Source organism: Amblyomma americanum, chromosome 1 (genome assembly GCF_052857255.1).
Source record: "Amblyomma americanum isolate KBUSLIRL-KWMA chromosome 1, ASM5285725v1, whole genome shotgun sequence".
NCBI lineage: Eukaryota > Metazoa > Arthropoda > Arachnida > Ixodida > Ixodidae > Amblyomma > Amblyomma americanum.
The window spans coordinates 30,065,386-30,075,902 of record NC_135497.1 but is presented as its reverse complement, the minus strand read 5'-3'; positions in this window follow the sequence as shown (position 1 = coordinate 30,075,902).

Here is a 10,517-nt window from a genome sequence, read left to right as displayed (position 1 = left end):
ACAGATCAAGTAAAATTTATTTACAAATTTAAGCACTCATTTCACTTTATAAGCGAGGTTATCTGGCTAAAATACGGTTGCCTTACTGCAGGCTCGTAGTCCTGCTAGCGTAACACTCAGCCAGCTTTTCAGTAGTGTTAAGCCATCGCAGACAGATAGGGAGTCGTGTGGACACAAGGCGCTTAATGGGGAACTTTCATCAGGCGTGCATTTAGCAAACGCTTTTAACAATTATTTTGTGTCCCTTGTGAATATTCTGCACGATCCACGCTCCGCAGAGTACCTCAGTTCCAGAAATTGTGCTAGTGCTTTTCTACATCCAACTAGTGCCGAAGAAATTTATCCCACGTTTCTCCGCTCTGCGAAACAGTAAAAGCTTCGATATTGTAGCGTAAGCTACACTGGCCGAGATTGAGCAGTTTTGTGTGGCTCCTGGACAGTCGTGCTGCGCATGCGCGAGGAGCAGTGACGTCACACGGCGCACAGCTGGCGCGCAGGAGCCGCCACCGCCGCGAGCGCCTCGCCGATCTGCGCATCCTCTGGAAACCGATCACGTGACCGTGACTGGTCACGTGACCAACCGCGCGACGAACCACGTGACCAGCCACGGCGCCGCGCCGCCAGCAGCTGCTCCGCCCCACGTGAGGAACAACGTGCCAACCACGTGGTTAGTGCGGCATAGAGGAAGGTAGTTCGTACTTGGCCGATGTAACTGCTGCTGTAACGGTGGAAGATGCCCCGCATTCGTCGACAGTGAGCAAACCTCTCTAACTTCGGATAAGGTAGCCATAGCGGACGATGCAATTACAGAGGTCTCGCCCCCTGAGATGGGAGCGGAGTTATCGGAAATTAAAGCTCCAAGCACGTCAAAAGAAGAAGGAGGAGTTGTAGAGCGTGAAAGTCCGGCTCAACATCGAAGTCAAAGAGGATGCCACACCCTCTAGTGTATCGCATTCAACAGAAATTCGAAAACCTTAAACTCTCAGTCAACGGATGCGGACGCACGCAGAGTTTCCAGACGATGAGCTGTACGCTAGTGTTTGCGGCAATCGATGCAAAATGAGCCTCGGGCTTCCGCACCGCTGCGAGCTTAGTCACAGTACAGCAGGCAGCTGCGATGTGCGGAAACACCGCTACTGAGTGCAAGGCCGGCCGCCATCCGCAGTCGGCTGAAACGCGTCGGAGACGTGAGGAGAGCTGCCTTCAAGCACTCGTGTCAGGAGAGAACTCTGGTTCGTCAGCGCCTGAAGAAGCTAAGGTGGTGGACGAGACTGGAGCACAGGACCTTCTAGACGACATGGAGGTTGTAGACGTCATTCCATCCGAGATAGATGAGGACAAATGTGCACTCAGGGACTCTGAGGAGGAAGAGCGCAGTTTTGAGGATGTCAGTAAAGGCACCAGAGACAAGCCTGAGCCAGGTAGCACAGGTGAATCAGCTGACAATGACTGATATTTTCAGAGAACAGGAACCTAGACGACCTAGGCTACGGAAGCAGCATGTATGTACTTCCAAAGAAGACGCAGTGGCTAGTGCATGAGTTTTGCCACCCAAAGATGAAAGGCAGGCATAAGAAAGAGTGGTGCCCTCGAAAGGAGAGAAGGGGCAAGCGCACGAAAACGGGTTGCCACCATTGGAAACCTAAGCGTCACCGGCAAAATGACAGCAGCCACTACAGTCACGTGGTCGGCCCTGAAAGAGGGGGCGGCTGCACACCCCTGGAAATTTGGACAATAATTTTTTCCCTCGAGCAAAAAATTGATTAGCACACTCAGGCTCCTCATATCCGTAGAAGCGCCATTCAGGATTGCGAGCAAACGTTGCACCCTGAACACTATGACGTAATCTTGGTGGTGATAGCACGGTAGCGAAAGAACGACAGGCTGAAGATAGCGAACAATTCTGAGAGGAACGCTGGAGGTTTTCTATCTTGAACTTCGATATCTGCTCAGTATATTATCGCGAGAACTTCTGTTTTCTCATTAATTGCCGGCTACATTTAGAAAAAAGTCTAGACGGCCACACTTAGCACGAAATGTGCGACATCTTCCCGTGGCGTCACATTTGCTTGTGAACACTCGTTGCCAAAATAACGAAATTTCGACCACCCCGCCACCCATACCAAGCCTATATGAATCCACGCCTCAAAAAGCATGCACGCTTGTAGTGCACTGAAAGCTGAGGTCAGTAGTGTCATTATGCGATCCATTTCAACGAATTAAGGTGTGACCACATAATTATTTTGGTCCCAAATAAATGCAACCGAAAATAAATTTTGTGTACGGCTACTTATCAAAATAGTATACTCACTTAAACAAGCTTTTTTTATTAATGGAAGAGTGTAATTCGTTGGAGTCTATGCTTTGCTTCATTTTCTGGTTATGAAAACGGTTGTCAAGAGCTTCGGACGAATTTATACAGTGTAAACACCCAGAGAGCCACACTGCCATGAAAACGGCTGCAGTGCGTCTGCGGTTTGATTTGCCGGAAAAAGGGAAGGAGGCAACGTTTTTGCTCATATATAAAATTTTTTTGCTGAGGCTTAGCTAAAGTGCTAAGCCTGGATATCTCGAAGCGATAAGCTTCGTGGCGATGCCCATGGTTTAGCTTAAGGTTTCATACATAGGGTTACAATTTGGGTATACCTTTCTAGCTTTTCCAAAATGTGTTGCCTTAGGTATACAAAGCTTGTACAATCGTAATACAAGGCTATCAAAGTATCCAACTCCCACGCTACCACTTCTGGGTCTTCTCCTTCCATGGCGAAACGTCAGACGACGGAGTCAGCGCGCGGTGGCTACGACGGCTGCGGCAGCAGCGACCACCTGCGCTCCGCGTGACGTCACTCGGTTTCGCGCATGCACAGCTGTGGCAAATCTGTAGTGTGGCTCACGCGAAGCCCGGTGTTGACAAGCCTAGTGAAGCTTTTCGCTTCAAAAGTGTTCGAGAGAAACACCAAAAATGGAGGCCTGCGCGCTTTTTCCGCAATGTAATGAAAACAGGTATAAAGCAACGCCGCAGATAGGCTTCGAAGAGAACGAGTAAAGGCATATGAAACGGCAAAAGAGGGGGAAATTACGGCCATAAAGCATAGCCGGCACTCTTCGAGAATGGGCGCTGGCAAACGCCAGGACGCTCTCAATAACCAGCGAGTCAGCGACTTAAGAGGGAGCCGACGGGACCGACAACGAGCAGATCCTGCTTTCGAAGCGGCCGCCACACTACAGCCTCAAACCCAGTGCCCGGCCAATAACACAAAGCAAAGTAAAACCAAATAAATGGTGCAGTGTGCGCGTACACCATGACCAAATACAACATCCCTCTTTCCTGAAAAGGCATCCAAGCCATCTCCTGTCGGGAGCATTCTCTTCCCCCCCTTTCCGCACATCGCCGCCGTCATCCTCGCATTGAGTGCTACTGCGACGCGCCTCCTCACTCGAGCCGTGAGTGATGGCTGCAGCAATGGCGAAAATGTAAGGGCAAGCGCCGCACGCCAGGGGAGGCAGTGCGTTCAGCCAAAAGGGTAAAAGCAGCCCTGTTTCCACGCTTTGGGTGACACCTGCGAAGTGCCGCTTCCGGGCACGCGTCGTTCCGCCGTTTTCAAACGACGCCGTCGTTAGCTCTGCTGAAGGGCGACCTGTTGCAGGCATACAGGGGCACCGGCGAGCGTGTGTTTCGAGCCGTCTTGAGATATGTGTCTGTTTCTTTGATCTCTAGAGAAATAGCGACACGGAGGCAGACAGTGCACAGGGCATCTTGTTTTCGCCTTCGTCGCTCGCAATAATTAGGTTCCGTTGGTACGCCTGCCACCGAACCGGGAACCATTGTGAAAGTGCATTTGGCTGAGTGTCCCACCGGCGTGAGAGGCCTCACCACAGCGAGGGCAGCGAGCTTCTTCAATTTTTTAAAATTGCTTATACCGTATAAAGCCGCATACTCTGCATTTAATCGAAAGCCAGAATCTGTGTAAATGTCAATGAAAAAACTGTGAAGTGTTTTTTAAAACATTTAATTTTTGATTAATCATTGAGCAGTGCCTGGTTTCTCGCCTTTACTAAACATTTAAACTGCGCTCACCTCACGAATAAATTTTTTTCGGCAAAAATATTTCAGACTTTGATTACGCACTTGAGGATAAGTTTCCATTAATTTTTTCGAACAGATTGGAGATGGCTGAGCGCAATATCTGGGATGTTTGTCGTGAAATGACCCAAAAATGACGCCTGTCTGACATATATCGGTGAACGCCCGAACCACACCCGTAAGGGAAAATTCGTATTGGGGGAAAGGAAATGCCGCAGTATCTGTCTCACATATCGGCGGACACCTTAGCCACGCCGTAAGGAAATGAATAAAGGAGGGATTAAGAGAAGAAAGGAAGAAAGTGGTGTCATAGTGGAGGGCTCCGGAAGAATAACAAATTGATTTTGGGGGAAATGAAATGGTGCAATATCTTTCTCACATCTCGGCGGACACCTGAACCGCGCCGTAAGGGAAGGGATAAAGGAGGGAGTGAAATAATAAAGAAAGAAAGAAGTGCCGTAGTGGAGGGCTCCGGAATAATTTCGACCACTTGCGGATCTTTAACGGGCACTGACATCGCACAGCACACGGGCGCGTTTGCGTTTCCCCTACATCAAAACGCGGCCGCAGTGGTAGGGTTTGAGCCCGGGTAATCCGGATCAGTAGCGAAGCGCGTTTACCACTGAGCCATCGCGGCGGGTAAGGGAATAAAAATAAATGAAAATTGGTTTTAAAGAAAGAAAATTACGCCTATCTCACATATATCGGTGGACACCCGTATCGCGCCGTAAGGGAAGGAATGTGAAATAAAGTTGGTTTTACGAAAACGAAACGACGCCTATCTCTAATTGCGCCATTTCATTTCCCCAAAAAAACATTTTTTTTCAATTTGACCTTCCGATATTAACTGCAGGGTTTGCAGGGCGTTTGCAAGCGGATTTGGTTTCATATCCCCGCATACAACGAGCAATAATCGAGTTGTAAATATCACCGAAGCATTATTAAATATAAGTGTGAGCGCCTTTAATGCCTCCAAGAAAGCAAGGTGTTTAACTAACTGAGGAAAATGCCTACTACTGTCTGTGTCAGTATGGATATAGCTATGGAAACCGCCAGACGCTCGACCACAAACGTTGCCAGGGAGATGCAGCCTTTCGCTTCCGACCAAGGTTAACCAGAGCTAAACCACCAGCAATTTTTTTTAAGCGCCTCTGTCGCCGGGCGCGGGTTCGCATGAATGGGGTACAAATTTTGACGAATACTATTCGTTCGCAGTTGCTGACCTTGTTATAGAGTAAAGATTTTAGGTTGTATCATATTTGAACAGCGCAATAAAACAACGGGACACAACGAAGAAAGGACACCACAAGCGCTGACTCGCAACTAGATTTTAATTCACGTCCAAGCATCTTAAATACTAAGAACGCCAAACACAAACAAGAGGGAAAAACCAAAAGAAAAACTACACAAAGCTGCTAATCATGCCCACAAAGGTGACAATCAGCACGAGCGCGAGACTACACATCTTGGCCGGATAAAAACATCATCTCTTTATCAGTTAGTGTGACAGAAGGATCACTAATACAGCTATCAGGTTCCAAGCGGATGTGAAAAGCCCCCAAAATTTCCCGCGTTAGGCTGTCATTATGTTTTCCTAGGATGACGGTGTTAGACAACAGAGGGGTGCAAGTACCTTCTCTCCAGTGTTGTCTAACACCGTCATCCTAGGAAAACATAATGACAGCCTAACGCGGGAAATTTTGGAGGCTTTTCACATCCGCTTGGAACCTGATAGCTGTATTAGTGATCCTTCTGTCACACTAACTGATAAAGAGATGATGTTTTTATCCGGCCAAGATGTGTAGTCTCGCGCTCGTGCTGATTGTCACCTTTGTGGGCATGATTAGCAGCTTTGTGTCGTTTTTCTTTTGGTTTTTCCCTCTTGTTTGTGTTTGGCGTTCTTAGTATTTAAGATGCTTGGACGTGAATTAAAATCTAGTTGCGAGTCAGCGCTTGTGGTGTCCTTTCTTCGTTGTGTCCCGTTGTTTTATTGCGCTGTTCAAATATGAATCAATACCAACTCGCCCAGTTCGCAGCTTTATTGGGTTGTATATTATGTGAAAATATTGCAAATAGCCGCGACTTTTCATACGAGTGTTTCTTTACGAATGTTCTTTACGAATCTAATGTTCAGAGTTCTGCGTGGGTTCGTATATTTATGTAGATATTATAGTGAGCAAAACAACCCTTAGACTTTATGAAAGCAGAAAAATGGCTAAGATATTGTTTGGGCGCCATTGATCACGCTCAATATGGACTGCAACGCATAAGATGTGACAACAGATTATCGCTTCGTAGAGAGCCATAGTACATAATAATTCCATAAAAATAGGCGGAGGGACGTGCTGTTGACTCAATATAGCTTGCAACGGGTCAAATATGAACCAAATGAGATTTCCGCTTTATGTTAATAATGCTCAATGCCAATGCACTTCACTTAACAGAGCATTCAGTGTGCTTTGTTGTTTGCATAGACAGCTCACTTTAACGATTTCTAGCCCCATTGTGCTTGCACTCTTTCACGAACTGAACTTTATTACCCCAATAAAACACACCCCATCTACACACCCTACTGAGGGGCTCCCCCTTTCTCCTATCCTCCTCTATAACCTCAACGTACCCCCCGTACCCAAGAATATGAACTCTGAGCGGGACAAGGACCGCAGAGTAGGAAGGGCTCGGGCTCTCCAAAAACAGTATGGCGATGACCATGAGGTGGCCGACGTGGACGCGGCAGAGTACAAGGCACGCTTTCGTATGGTCCTGGCGGTAGCCGCCAATCGAGCAAAACTTCTGACCTCCAGCTCAATGAAAACCAATTCTATAACATAGGCAGAAGAGGCAGTCATCGCGCTCGCTCTCATTTTTACACCTGCCACAAAAACTATCTCTGACTCAAAATAATCCATTCTCAACTATGCCATTGGCTACATATCCCGCACTGCTGCTCGTTTACTACGCTTTTGGCAGCCCCGGCTCCCTATTAGTCTCATCTGGACGCCAGCACATGCTGGCCTCCCTGTCAACGAGGAGGCTCATTCCTTAGCCCGAGGTCTGACATTCCGGGTGGGAGTCGAGCGCCTTCTACTGCACGAGGAGCGCCTGCTTTCTTTCCATGATATTCTCTCGTACTACCGGGAGCAACAAAGAGAGTACGCACCCCCTGCCCAAACCCTCACCATAGCGCAGGCCGCACACTGCCGAGGACTGCAAAGTCGGACTGCTTCATACCCCACACTACTACATGCCCGATACCCAGAACAATTCCCCTCGTCATGCAAACTTTTCGTCAAACCAGGAGACTTTCTACACACCCTGCTCACATGCCCCACCCTCCCTCATCCCCCATCACCGGCCTCAGCGTAGTCTTACTGGGAGACTCTTACGACCGAAACTTCTCCTCAAGACCAGCGCCGGATCATCTCCAGCGCTCTGAGAACTGCATTCCAAGGGCTGTCCTTCGTTTTGTAGGGGTGCCTCCTCACAGTGAGGGAGCATCAAAGTGCCATGTAGAGGGCTTCGCCAACACCATTACATCCCTGACAATAAAGTTCCCACCCCCACCACCTGTCACATCTTGTGCAAAGCAGTTCATATTGAGCACGGTAGTATGTGTGCCCACACCAAGATCCTACCAGGGCACAGGCTACGGCTCTTCGAAGAGCTCAGACAAAGGTCTTTGAGCCCATATTTATTGACCTTAATTGCAAAAGGTAAAGTTAATAAAAAAAGAATTGGTTTTTGGGGAAAGAAAATGGCGCAGTATCTGTCTCATATATCGTTGGACACCTGAACCGCGCCGTAATAGAAGGGATAAAGGAGGGAGTGAAAGAAGAAAGGAAGAGAGGTACTGTAGTGGATGGCTGCGGAATAATTTCGACCACCTGGGGATCTTTAACGTGCACTGACATCGCACAGCACACGGGCGCCTTAGCGTTCTTCATAAAAACGCAGCCGCCGCGGTCGGGTTCGAGCCCGGGAACTCCGGGTCAGTAGTCGAGCGCACTAACCACTGAGCCACAGCGGCGGTGGTGTAAAGTTTATCCTATTTACCAAATTTGTGAGAAAAAACTTTACCGCTGATGGTGGCCATATTCTCTGGGGATGCGAGGGAAATCCACCCCCAGAATCCTCCTGGCATATCCTTCAGCTGATAGCTGGGAAAAAATCATACGCAGGGAAGACAAGCAAGTGCAAGCCAACATCGCAGATTGGATCCTGGAGGTCGCCCCTCCATGGTGGCCTCCTGGGGCGAAAGTTGGCTAACGACGAAAGACAAGCGTAATAGAGTTTATTCCTCCTCCTCCTGCTCCCTTACGGCGCGGTTTGGGTGTCCACCATGTTATGTTCGACAGGCGTCATTTCCATTGCTTGAAAATTGGTTTTTGGGGAAAGGAAAGACCACGTTTTCTGTCTCACATCTAGGCGAACACCCGAACCTGGCCGTAAGGGAAGGGATAATGGAGCGACTAAGAGAAGAAATTAAGAGGTGCCGTAGTGGAAGACTCCGGAATAATTTCTACCACCTGGGGATCTTTAACGAGCCTCCGCGGCGCGTATTGCCTTTCCTTAAATTGTCAAACGGGCCAGACGTCGAGCCCAACAGACGATTGCGTTCTGTAGACTCCTTGGCAATGCTGCAACACGCTGTCGCATCCCGCTCTTAAAGACGAAAAATAAAGGAGTCGTAAAGTAGTAAAATAAAGAAAAAATAAAAAATAAATAAAATAAAAAGCAAATAAATAAAATCGAGTGACTAAGAACAGCTAAAATAACTTAAATAGAACAGCTCCGTCTTTAAGAGCGGCACGCGACTGCGTGCTGCAGCGTTGTCCAGGGGCCCCCGGTAGGTACGCAATCATCCGTTCGGCGCGACGCCAGGCCCGTAGGAATCATACCTCCCTGTAAGTGCTTTTTTTCTAGCCAATAAAAGTTTTTCACCACAACCGTAGGAAAATTTAAGGAATGGAAATGACACCTGTCGCACATATCTTGGTGGACACCCAAACCGCGCCGTAAGGCAAGGAAAATGAAATGAAAATTGGTTTTAAGGAAAGGAAGTCACGCCTTACATATTTCAGTGAACACCCAAACCGCGCCGTAAGGGAACGAATGTTTCCGACTGGCGGTGCCGACAATTACAACTACGTGTTCCGGTAAACATTATGTTGGCAGCTGCTTCGAAAGGGGTTGACGTCATTCGAAGCCCTCGTGTGAAGTGCATAGCGCATAATGTACGATAACGGCTCTTGCAAACCATGCGAAGCACGTTCCTTCTCTCGGCGTGTTTCCCGGTAAAGAATATGGTTGCGTTTTCGTGTGGTGGTCGTAAGCAAAAAACTCCAGGCTGAAAATCGAATGAAAACAGCCTAGCTTCGCTGTCCAACCACCTTCACAGCGGGGATTGGAGCCACAACTTCTTTAAATAAATTTTCTTTCCTACGTGCCACGCTGACGCCCCGTGAGTGCTGTTACTCATGGTCACCACGGTTCGCGGTAGCTGCTGAAAACTAGGTTGCCTTAATAGAAGGCCGCACAAAACAGGTCATCCCCATTGGGAATATGGAATCCAACCAAATGGCCTTGCCCAAACACTCGCAGCGCGCCGCAACGTTGGCCGAGGCAGGAGCGTGGCCACTTGAGCTCCAAGCAGCGCGCAGGGCATTGAATCACATCGACCGGCTTCACCGCGCACCGGACGGTGGCTCGCTTCTGCAGCGTATGCGCTCGCACCGGCGCTCACGAATGGGCGCGGCGCTGCCTCGGAGGTACAGCGAGAGATCGTCGGCATTGCGGGAAAGCGGAGCACACCACTCTGTGCTGTGCAGCAGCTGGCCAGAGCCGTCATACACGAGGAGCTCCAGGACCATCTCCTCGTGTACACCGACGGCTCAGTGCCCCGCGACAGCTGCTCCCTTGCTGCGGCGGCCACCATCCCCGCCCTGCAACTGCACAGCCAGCAACACGCAGCCTTCCTGGGGTCCTCCACCACGGCGGAGTTGATGGGGATCCGCCTCGGGCTGGACCTGCTGCTCACCCTCGGCCCTCCGCCACCCAGGAGTGCTCTGCTGTGCGACTCCCGCGCCGCCCTCAGCCGCCTGCAATCTAACGGCCGCGGTACCCCACTAGTGCGGGAAATTCGCTCGCGCATCGAGCGCCTCGCGCAGAGAGGTTGTGCCGCGCGTGCACAGTGGGTGCCCGATCACTGCGGCATCGCCGGCAACGAAGAAGCTGACGACCTCGCGGCCGCTGCACACCAACTACCTGCCAGCGATCTGCACCTTGCGCTGGAGGACGTGCGAGCGGCCATCCACGACCATCTCCGAAAGCAGCACCCCGACCCACGCATTGCGGGAGGTGAGCGCATCGACAGTGTCACCGGCTGTCGCGCACTTACACGGCCACAACGTGCAATGATCCTCCGCGCGCGCAT